We start from the raw sequence: 12,334 nt of genomic DNA on the forward strand, positions 1-12,334 counted from the left end.
TTTTGATAGGAATTGAATTTACAGATGGTTTTTGGTAGTATGGACATTTTAACAATGTTAATTCTTACCATTCATAAATATGAGCTATCTTTCCATTTATGTCTCCTTCAATTTCTTTATCAATGTCATAGTTTATGGGGTACATATCTTTCATCTTCTTAGTTAAATCTTATCCTAAGTATTTCATTAGTTTTGATGCTATTGTGAATTAGATTGTTCTCTTTATTTTTTCAGATAGTTCATCATTAGAGTGTTAAAATGCTCGTCTTGTGCTTACTTTGGCAGCACATATACTAAAATTGGAATGATGCAGAGATTAGCTTGATCACTGAACAAGGATGACATGAAAAACTGGGAAGCATTCCATATTGGAAAAAAAAGCGAAACAAAACAAAATTCTTGTCTTTTATATATTGATCTTGTATTTGGCAGCTTTACTAAATTTGTTTATTCAAAATTTTTTGTGAATTTTTTAGGATTCTTTTACATGTAAGTTCATGTTATTAAAAAAAAGAAAATTTTACTTCTTCCTTTTTTTTTTTTGAGTCTTTTATTTCTTTGTGTTCCTTGTTTCTCTGGTAGGACATCCAGTACTATGTCAAATGAGAGTAGTGAAAGTGGACACACTTGTCTTTGTTCTGATCTTTAAGGGGAAAATTTTCAATTTTTTTTGATTGAATATGAGATTAGCTCTGGGCTTGCAATATGTGCTTTTTCTTTAATGGATTTTTAAAACTATTTTTTAAAAATTTTTTATAAACATATAATGTGTTTTTATCCCTAGGGGCACAGGTCTGTGAATCTCCAGGTTTACCCATTTCACAGCACTCACCATCACTCACCATAGCACCTGCCCTCCCCAATGTCCATACCCCCACCATCCTCTCCCAACACACCTCCCCCCAGCAACCCTCAGTCTGTTTTGTGAGATTCAGTCTTTTATGGTTTGTCTCCCTCCCAATCCCATCTTCTTTTATTTTTCTTTTCGTACGCCTGAAACCGCCTATGTTGCATCTCCACTTCATCATATCAGGGAGATCATATGATAGTTGTCTTTCTCAGATTGATTTATTTCGCCAAGCATAATACCCTCTAGTTCCATCCACGTCATCACAAATAGCAGGATTTCATTTCCTTTGATGGCTGCATAGTATCCCATTGTACATATATACCACATCTTATTTATTGATTCATCTGTTGAAGGACATTTAGGTTCTTTCCATAGTTTAACTATTGTGGACATTGCTGCTATAAACATTTGGGTGCATGTGCCCCTTCAGAATGCCACGTTTGTATCTTTAGGGTATATACCCAGTACTACAATCACTGGGTCATAGGCTAGTTCTATTTTCAGCTTTTTGAGGCACCTCCACGCTGTTTTCCAGAGTGGTTGCACCAGCTTGCATTCCCACGTACAGTGTAGGAGGGTTGCCCTTTCTCCACATCCTTGCCAGCATCTGTCATTGACTGACTTGTTCATTTTAGCCATTCTGAAAGGTGTGAGGTGGTATCTCATTCTGGTTTTGATTTGCATTTCCCTGATGCCGAGTGATGTGGAGCATTTTTTCATGTGTCTGTTGGCCATTTGGATGTATTCTTTGCAGAAATGTCTGTTCATGTCCTCTGTGCATTTCTTCATTGGATTATTTGTTCTTAGGGTGTTGAGTTTGATAAACTCTTTATAGATTTTGGATAGATAGTGGCCCTTTATCTGGTATGTCATTTGCAAATATCTTCTCCCAGATAACTTCTGACAGTCATCTTTTGGCTTTGTTAACTGTTTCCTTTGCTGTGCAAAGAGAAGCTTTTTGATCTGATGAAATCCCAATAGTTCATTCTTGCCCTTGCTTCCCTTGCCTTTGGCGATGTTCCTAGGAAGAAGTTGCTGCTGCTGAGGTCAAAGAGGTTGCTACCTGTTCTCTCCTCAAGGATTTTGATGGATTCCTTTCTCACATTATGCTTCTTCATCCATTTCCAGTCTATTTTCATGTATGGTGTAAGGAAATGGTCCAACTTCATTTTTCTGCATGTGGCTCTTCAATTTTCCCAACACCATTTGTTGAAGAGGCTGTCTCTTTTCCATAGGACATTCCTTCCTGCTTTGTTGAAGATTAGTTGACCATAGAGTTGAGGGTGTATTTCTGGGCTCTCTATTCTGTTCCATTGATCTATGTCTGTTTTGGGGACAGTTCCCTACTATCTCGATGATGACAACTTTGTAATAGAGCTTGAAGTCTGGAATTGTGATGCCAACAACTTTGGCTTTCTTTTTCAATATTCCTCTAGCAATTCGAGGTATTTTTGTGGTTCCATATATATTTTAGGATGATTTGTCCCATTTCTTTGAAAAAAAGATGGATGGGATTTTGATAGGGATTGCATTAAATGTGTAGATTGCTTTAGGTAGCATAGACATTTTCACAATATTTGTTCTTCCAATACAAGAGCATGGAACATTTTTCCATTTCTTTGTGTCTTCTTCAATTTCTTTCATGAGTACTTTAGAGTTTTCTGAGTATAGATTCTTTGTCTCTTTGGTTAGGTTTATTCCTAGGTATCTTAGGGTTGTGGGTGCAATTGTAAATGGGATTCACTCCTTAATTTCCATTTCTACAGTCTTGTTGGTATAAAAAAAATGCAACCAATTTTTGTGCATTGATTTTATATCCTGACACTTTACAGAATTCCTATACAAGTTATAGCAGATTTGGAGTGGAGTCCTTTAAGTTTTCCACATACAGTGTCATATCGTCTGCAAACAGGGATAGTTTGACTTCTCTTTTGCCAATTTGGCAAAATTTGGATGCCCTTAATTTCTTTTTGTTGTCTGATTGCTGAGGCTAGGACTTCTATTACGATGTTGAATAGCAGTGGTGATAACGGACATCCCTGCCGTGTTCCTGACCTCAGCGGAAAAGTATTCAGTTTTTCTCCATTGAAAATGATATTTGCAGTGGGTTTTTCATAGATGGCTTTGATAATATTGATAATATGTGCCCTCTATGCCTACACTTTGAAGAGTTTTGATCAGGAAGGGATACTGCACTTTGCCAAATGCTTTTTCAGCATCTATGGAGAGTATCATATGGTTCTTGTTCTTTATTTTATTAATGTGTTGTATCACATTGATTGATTTGCAGATGTTGAACCAACCTTGTAGCCCTGGAATAAATCCCAGTTGGTCGTGGTGAATAATCCTTTGAATGTACTGTTGAATCCTATTGGCTAGTATTTTGGTGAGAATTTTCGCATCTGTGTTCATCAAGGATATTGTTCTGTAGTTCTCTTTTTTGATGGGATCCTTGTCTGGTTTTGGGATCAAGGTGATGCCTCAGAAAAAAAGAGTTTGGAAGTTTTCCTTCCATTTCTATTTTTTTGGAACAGTATCATGAGAATAGGAATTAATTCTTCTTTAAATGTTTGGCAGAATTCCCCTGGGAAGCCATCTGGCCCGGGGCTTTTGTTTGTTTGGAGATTTTTTTTTAAAGATTTATTTATTTGACAGAGAGAAATCACAAGTAGACAGAGAGGCAGCCAGAGAGAGAGAGAGGGAAGCAGGCTCCCTGCTGAGCAGAGAGCCCGACGTGGGACTCGATCCCAGGACCCTGAGATCATGACCCAATCCGAAGGCAGCAGCTTAATCCACTGAGCCACCCAGGCGCCCCTGGAGATTTTTGATGACTGTTTCAATCTACATACTGGTTATGGGTCTGTTCAGGTTTTCTATTTCTTCCTGGTTCAGTTGTGGTAGTTTATATGTCTCTAGGAATGTATCCATTTCTTCCAGATTGTTGAATTTGTTGGCGCAGAGTTGCTCATAGTATGTTCTTATAATTGTTTGTATTTCTTTGGTGTTGGTTGTGATCTCTCCTCTTTCATTCATGATTTTATTTATTTGGGTCCTTTCTCTTTCTTTATCAATCTTATTAATTCTTTCAAAGAACCAGCTCCTAGTTTCGTTGATTTGTTCTATTGTTTTTTTTTTTTTTTTGGTTTTTTGTGTTTTTTTGTTTGTTTCTATTTCATTGATTTCTTCTCTGATCTTTATTATTCCTCTTCTCCTGCTGGGTTTAGGCTTTCTTTGTTGTTCTTTCTCCGATTCCTTTAGGTGTAGGGTTATGTTGTGTATTTGAGATCTTTCTTGTTTCTTGAGAAAGGCTCGTACAGCTTTATATTTTCCTCTCAGGACTGCCTTTGCTGTATCCCACAGATTTTGAACACTTTTGTTTTCATTATCATTTGTTTCCATGAATTTTTTTCAATTCTTCTTTAATTTCCTGGTTGACCAATTCATTTTTTAGAAGGATGCTGTTTAGTCTCCATGTATTTGTGTTCTTTCCAAATTTCCTCTTGTGATTGAGTTCTAGTTTCAGAGCATTGTGGTCTGAGAATATGCAGGGGATGATCCCAATCTTTTGATAATGGTTGAGATCTGATTTATGGCCCAGGATGTGGTCTATTCTGGAGAATGTTCCATGTGCACTAGAGAAGAATGTGTATTCTGTTATTTTGGGATGGAATGTGTTGAATATACCTGTGATGTCCATCTTGTCCAGTGTGTCATTTAAGGCCTTTTTCCTTGTGGATCTGTTGCTTGGATGATCTGTCCATTTCAATGAGGGGAGTGTTAAATTCCCCTACTATTATTTTATTATTGTCGATGTGTTTCTTAGATTTTGTTATTAATTGGTTTATATAGTTGGTTGCTCCCATGTTAAGGACATAGATATTTAAAATTGTTAGGTCTTCTTGTTGGACAGACCCTTTGAGTATGATATAGTGTTCTTCCTCATCTCTTATTATAGTCTTTGGCTTAAAATCTAATTGATCTGATATAAGGATTGCCACCCCAGCTTTCTTCTGATGTCCATTAGCATGGTAAATTGTTTTCCACCCCCTCTCTTTAAATCTTTAGGTGTCTTCGGGTCTATGATGAGTTTCTTGGGCAGCATATTGACGGGTTTTGCTTTTTATCCATTCTGATACCCTGTATCTTTTGATTGGTGCATTTAGGCCATTTACATTCAGGGTAACTATTGAGAGATATGAATTTAGTGGCATTGTATTGCCTATAATGTGACTGTTACTGTATATTGTTTCTGTTCCTTTCTGATCTACTACTTTTAGGCTCTCTCTTTGCTTAGAGGACCCCTTTCAATATTTCCTGGAGAGTTGGTTTGGTGTTTGCAAATTCTTTCAGCTTTTGTTTGTCCTGGTAGCTTTTTAATCTCTCCTTCTATTTTCAATGATAGCCGAGCTGGATATAGTATTCTTGGCTGCATGTTTTCCTCATTTAACACTGAATATATAATGCCAGTTCTTTCTGGCCTGCCAGGTCTCTGTGGATAAGTCTGCTGCCAATCTAATATTTTTACTGTTGTACAATACATACTTCTTTTCCCAGGCTGCTTTCAGGATTTTCTCTTTGTTGTTAACCGTTGTAAATTTTACTATCAGGTTACGGGGTGTGGACCTATTTTTATTGATTTTGAGGGTCATTCTTTGCATCTCCTGAATTTTGATGTTTTTTCCCTTTGCCATATTAAGGAAATTCTCTACAAAAATTCTGTCCAATATACCTTCTGCTCCCCTCTCTCTTTCTTCTTCTTCTGGGATCCCAATTATTCTAATGTTGTGTCGTCTTATGGTTTCACTTATCTCTCAAATTCTCTCCTCGTGGTCCAGTATTTGTTTGTCTCTCTTTTGCTCAGCTTCTTTATTCTCCATCATTTGGTCTTCTATATCACTAATTCTTTTGCCTCATTTATCCTAGCAGTAAGAACTTCCATTTTTTTAAATAATTTTTTATTTTTTATAAACATATATTTTTATCCCCAGGGGTACAGGTCTGTGAATCATCAGGTTTATACACTTCACAGCACTCACCAAAGCACATACCCTCCTCAATGTCCATAATCCCACCCCCTTCTCCCAAACCCCCTACCCCAGCAACCCTCAGTTTGTTTTGTGAGATTAAGAGTCACTTATGGTTTGTCTCTCTCCCAATCCCATCTTGTTTCATTGATTCTTCTCCTACCCACTTAAGCCCCCATGTTGCATCACCACTTCCTCATATCAGGGAGATCATATGATAGTTGTCTTTCTCTGCTTGACTTATTTCGCTAAGCATGATACGCTCTAGTTCCATCCATGTTGTCGCAAATGGCAAGATTTCATTTCTTTTGATGGCTGCATAGTATTCCATTGTGTATATATACCACATCTTCTTGATCCATTCATCTGTTGACGGACATCTAGGTTCTTTCCATAGTTTGGCTATTGTGGACATTGCTGCTATAAACATTCGGGTACACGTGCCCCTTTGGATCACTACGTTTGTATCTTTAGGGTAAATACCCAATAGTGCAATTGCTGGGTCATAGGGCAGTTCTATTTTCAACATTTTGAGGAACCTCCATGCTGTTTTCCAGAGAGGTTGCACCAGCTTGCATTCCCACCAACAGTGTAGGAGGGTTCCCCTTTCTCCGCATCCTCGCCAGCATCTGTCATTTCCTGACTTGTTGATTTTAGCCATTCTGACTGGTGTGAGGTGATATCGCATTGTGGTTTTGATTTGTATTTCCCTGATGCCGAGTGATATGGAGCACTTTTTCATGTGTCTGTTGGCCATCTGGATGTCTTCTTTGCAGAAATGTCTGTTCATGTCCTCTGCCCATTTCTTGATTGGATTATTTGTTCTTTGGGTGTTGAGTTTGCTAAGTTCTTTATAGATTCTGGACACTAGTCCTTTATCTGATATGTCGTTTGCAAATATCTTCTCCCATTCTGTCAGTTGTCTTTTGATTTTGTTAACTGTTTCCTTTGCTGTGCAAAAGCTTTTGATCTTGATGAAATCCCAATAGTTCATTTTTGCCCTTGCTTCCCTTGCCTTTGGCGTTGTTCCTAGGAAGATGTTGCTGCGGCTGAGGTCGAAGAGGTTGCTGCCTGTGTTCTCCTCAAGGATTTTGATGGATTCCTTTCGCACATTGAGGTCCTTCATCCATTTTGAGTCTATTTTTGTGTGTGGTGTAAGGAAATGGTCCAATTTCATTTTTCTGCATGTGGCTGTCCAATTTTCCCAGCACCATTTATTGAAGAGGCTGTCTTTTTTCCATTGGACATTCTTTCCTGCTTTGTCAAAGATGAGTTGACCATAGAGTTGAGGGTGTATTTCTGGGCTCTCTTTTCTGTTCCATTGATCTATGTGTCTGTTTTTGTGCCAGTACCATGCTGTCTTGATGATGACAGCTTTGTAATAGAGCTTGAAGTCCGGAATTGTGATGCCACCAATGTTGGCTTTCTTTTTCAATATCCCTTTGGCTATTCGAGGTCTTTTCTGGTTCCATATAAATTTTAGAATTATTTGTTCCATTTCTTTGAAAAAGATGGATGGTACTTTGATAGGAATTGCATTAAATGTGTAGATTGCTTTAGGTAACATAGACATTTTCACAATATTTATTTTTCCAATCCAGGAGCCTGGAACATTTTTCCATTTCTTTGTGTCTTCCTCAATTTCTTTCATGAGTACTTTATAGTTTTCTGAGTATAGATTCTGTGTCTCTTTGGTTAGGTTTATTCCTAGGTATCTTATGGTTTTGGGTGCAATTGTAAATGGGATTGACTCCTTAATTTCCCTTTCTTCTGTCTTGCTGTTGGTGTAGAGAAATGCAACTGATTTCTGTGCATTGATTTTATATCCTGACACTTTACTGAATTCCTGTATAAGTTCTAGCAGTTTTGGAGTGGAGTCTTTTGGGTTTTCCACATATAGTATCATATCATCTGCGAAGAGTGACAATTTGACTTCTTCTTTGCCGATTTGGATGCCTTTAATTTCCTTTTGTTGTCTGATTGCTGAGGCTAGGACCTCTAGTACTATGTTGAATAGCAGTGGTGATAATGGATATCCCTGCGTGTTCCTGACCTTAGCGGAAAAGCTTTCAGTTTTTCTCCATTGAGAATGATATTTGCGGTGGGTTTTTCATAGATGGCTTTGATGATATTGAGGTATGTGCCCTCTATCCCTACACTTTGAAGAGTTTTGATCAGGAAGGGATGCTGTACTTTGTCAAATGCTTTTTCAGCATCTATTTAGAGTATCATGTGTTTCTTGTTCTTTCTTTAATTGATGTGTTGTATCACATTGACTGATTTGCGGATGTTGAACCAACCTTGCAGCCCTGGAATAAATCCCACTTGGTCGTGGTGAATAATCTTTTTAATGTACTGTTGAATCCTATTGGCTAGTATTTTGGTGAGTATTTTCGCATCTGTGTTCATCAAGGATATTGGTCTACAGCTCTCTTTTTTGGTGGGATCCTTGCCTGGTTTTGGGATCAAGGTGATGCTGGCCTCATAAATTGAGTTTGGAAGTTTTCCTTCCATTTCTATTTTTTGGAACAGTTTTAGGAGAATAGGAATTAGTTCTTCTTTAAATGTTTGGTAGAATTCCCCCAGGAAGCCGTCTGGCCCTGGGCTTTTGTTTGTTTGGAGATTTTTGGTGACTGTTTCAATCTCCTTACTGGTTATGGGTCTGTTCAGGCTTTCTATTTCTTCCTGGTTCAGTTGTGGTAGTTTATATGTTTCTAGGAATGCATCCATTTCTTCCAGATTGTCGAATTTATTGCCGTAGAGTTGCTCATAGTATGTTCTTATAATAGTTTGTATTTCTTTGGTGTTAGTTGTGATCTCTCCTCTTTCATTCATGATTTTATTTATTTGGGTCCTTTCTCTTTTCTTTTTGATAAGTCAGGCCAGGGGTTTATCAATTTTATTAATTCTTTCAAAGATCCAGCTCCTACTTTCGTTGATTTGTTCTATTGTTTTTTTGGTTTCTATTTCATTGATTTCTGCTCTGATCTTTATGATTTCTCTTCTCCTGTTGGGCTTAGGGTTTCTTTCTTGTTCTTTCTCCAGCTCCTTTAGGTGTAGGGTTAGGTTGTGTACCGGAGAACTTTCTTGTTTCTTGAGAAAGGCTTGTACCGCTATATATTTTCCTCTCAGGACTGCCTCTGTTGTGTCCCACAGATTTTGAACCGTTGTATTTTCATTATCATTTGTTTCCATGATTTTTTTCAATTCTTCTTTAATTTCCCGGTTGACCCATTCATTGTTTAGAAGGATGCTGTTTAGTCTCCATGTATTTTGGTTCTTTTCAAACTTCCTTTTGTGGTTGAGTTCTAGCTTTAGAGCATTGTGGTCTGAAAATATGCAGGGAATGATCCCAATCTTTTGATACCGGTTGAGTCCTGATTTAGGACCGAGGATGTGATCTATTCTGGAGAATGTTCCATGTGCACTAGAGAAGAATGTGTATTCTGTTGCTTTGGGATGAAATGTTCTGAATATATCTGTGATGTCCATGTGGTCCAGTGTGTCGTTTAAGGCCTTTATTTCCTTGCTGATCTTTTGCTTGGATGATCTGTCCATTTCAGTGAGGGGAGTGTTAAAGTCCCCTACTATTATTGTATTACTGTTGATGTGTTTCTTTGATTTTGTTATTAATTGGTTTATATAGTTGGCTGCTCCCACGTTGGGGGCATAGATATTTAAAATTGTTAAATCTTCTTGTTGGACAGACCCTTTGAGTATGATATAGTGTCCTTCCTCATCTCTTATTATAGTCTTTGGCTTAAAATCTAATTGATCTGATATAAGGATTGCCACTCCTGCTTTCTTCTGATGTCCATTAGCATGGTAAATTCTTTTCCACCCCCTCACTTTAAATCTGGAGGTGTCTTCGGGCTTAAAATGTGTTTCTTGGAGGCAACATATAGATGGGTTTTGTTTTTTTATCCATTCTGATACCCTGTGTCTTTTGACAGGGGCATTTAGCCCATTAACATTCAGGGTAACTATTGAGAGATATGAATTTAGGGCCATTGTATTGCCTGTAAGGTGGCTGTTACTGTATATGGTCTCTGTTCCTTTCTGATCTACCACTTGTAGGCTCTCTCTTTGCTTAGAGGACCCCTTTCAAGATTTCCTGTAGAGCTGGTTTGGTGTTTGCAAATTCTTTCAGTTGTTGTTTGTCCTGGAAGCTTTTAATCTCTCCTTCTATTTTCAATGATAGCCTAGCTGGATATAGTATTCTGGGCTGCATGTTTTTCTCATTAATGCTCTGAAAATATCATGCCAGCTCTTTCTGGCCTGCCAGGTCTCTGTGGATAAGTCAGCTGCCAATCTAATATTCTTACCATTGTATTTTACAGACTTCTTTTCCCGGGCTGCTTTCAGGATTTTCTCTTTGTCACTGAGACTTTTAAATTTTACTATTAGGTGACGGGGTGTGGGCCTATTCTTATTGATTTTGAGGGGCGTTCTCTGAACCTCCTGAATTTTGATGCTCGTTCCCTTTGCCATATTGGGGAAATTCTCCCCAATAATTCTCTCTAGTATACCTTCTGCTCCCCCCTCTCTTTCTTCTTCTTCTGGAATCCCAATTATTCTAATGTTGTTTCATCTTATGGTGTCACTTATCTCTCGAATTCTCCCCTCGTGGTCCAGTAGCTGTTTGTCCCTCTTTTGCTCAGCTTCTTTATTCTCTGTCATTTGGTCTTCTATATCACTAATTCTTTCTTCTGCCTCATTTATCCTAGCAGTGAGAGCCTCCATTTTTTATTGCACCTCATTAGTAGCTTTTTTGATTTCAACTTGCTTAGATTTTAGTTCTTTTATTTCTCCAGAAAGGGCTTTTATATCTCTCGAGAGGGTTTCTCTCATATCTTCCATGCCTTTTTCGAGCCTAGCTAGAACCTTGAGAATTGTCATTCTGAACTCTAGATCTGACATATTACCAATGTCTGTATTGATTAGGTCCCTAGCCTTTGGTACTGCCTCTTGTTCTTTTTTTTCTGTTGAATTTTTCCGTCTTGTCATTTTGTCCAGGTAAGAGTATATGAAGGGGCGAGTAAAATACTAAAAGGGTGGCAACAACCCCAGGAAAATATGCTTTAACCAAATTAGAAGAGATCCAAAATCATGAGGGGGGAGAAAGGGGATAAAAAGAGGTTCAAAAAGGAAGAAAGAAAAAAAAAGAAAAAAGAGAAAAAAGAAAAGAAAAGAATTTAAAAATAAGAAAACACCTTTCAGAAAGTGGTTGTTTTTCTGCTTCCAGAATTGCTGTTCTTCTTCTCTTCGATCTGCCGATGGATTTTCAGGTGTTTGCAATCTTTAGATAAGCTATCTAGCTGATCTCCGGCTAGCTGAAATAGTCTCAGCCTGCTACTTCTCCGCCATCTTGACTCCTCCCCCAGAACTTCCATTTTTTATTGCACCTCATTAATAGCTCTTTTGATTTCAACTTGGTTAGATTTTAGTTCTTTTATTTCTCCAGAAAGGGCTTTTATCTCTCTGGAGAGGGTTTCTCTAATAACTTCCATGCCTTTTTCGAGCCCAGCTAGAACCTTGAGAGTTGTCATTCTAAACTCTATTTCTGTCATATTACCAATGTCTGTTTTGATTAGGTCCCTAGCCTTTGGTACTGCCTCCTGTTCGTTTTTTTGTGGTGAGTTTTTCCACCTTGTTATTTTGAGCAGATAAGAATATGTAAAGGAGCAAATAAAATGCTAAAAGAGTGGTAAAGACCCCAGGAAAATGTGCTTCAACCAAATCAGAAGAGACCCAAGTTGTGGGAGAACGAAAGGGGATTAAAAAGAAGTTCAAGGGGGGAAAAAAGGTTTTAAAAAAATGAAAACAAGGAAAAAGTATTAAAAAAGAAAATATATATATATATATATACTAGACTTGTGACTAGAACAGGGTCACTCACTTAATTTTGGGAGTTTTTGGGTCTCTTAGAAGAAACTACCTCCCAAGATTTTAAAGGATGAAAAACATATAAGGGTAGGCACAGTGAAGGGATGGAATAAACCTATAAAAATGAGAAAAAAAGGGATGCCTGGGTGGCTCAGTTGGTTAAGCAACTACCTTCAGCTCAGGTCATGATCTCAGCGTCCTGGGATCGAGTCCCACACCGGGCTCCTTTCTCGGCAGGGAGCCTGCTTCTCCCTCTGCCTCTGCCTGCCTTCCTGTCTGCCTGTGCTCACTCTCTCCCCCCCTCTGATAAATAAATAAAATCTTAAAAAAATGAGAAAAAAATTTAATTTCTAAAAAATAAGTTGATAGAGCAAGTTGGTTGGGACAATAAAGAAAAATAAACTGGAGAGAATTTGCACAGGCTGGACACTAGAACAATCTTGGAGCTAGATTTAGGGTATATTTTGTTCTATTAGGAGAAGTTATACCCCAAATTTTTTAGAAGAAAAAACCCTATGTGTAAAAAAATATATAGTTAGGTACAATGGAGGATAAATTATGACTATAATAATGA

General features: G+C 37.9%; 1 non-coding gene across 1 annotated transcript; it reads left to right on the forward strand.

Moving 5' to 3' along the window:
- Positions 1-269: 269 nt before the first annotated feature.
- Positions 270-373, forward strand: LOC131828373 (U6 spliceosomal RNA). The gene has a single exon (XR_009352389.1). It is a non-coding gene; the product is annotated as a U6 spliceosomal RNA (small nuclear RNA).
- Positions 374-12,334: the final 11,961 nt, after the last annotated feature.

This window comes from Mustela lutreola, chromosome 3 (genome assembly GCF_030435805.1).
Source record: "Mustela lutreola isolate mMusLut2 chromosome 3, mMusLut2.pri, whole genome shotgun sequence".
In the NCBI taxonomy this organism is placed as follows: domain Eukaryota; kingdom Metazoa; phylum Chordata; class Mammalia; order Carnivora; family Mustelidae; genus Mustela; species Mustela lutreola.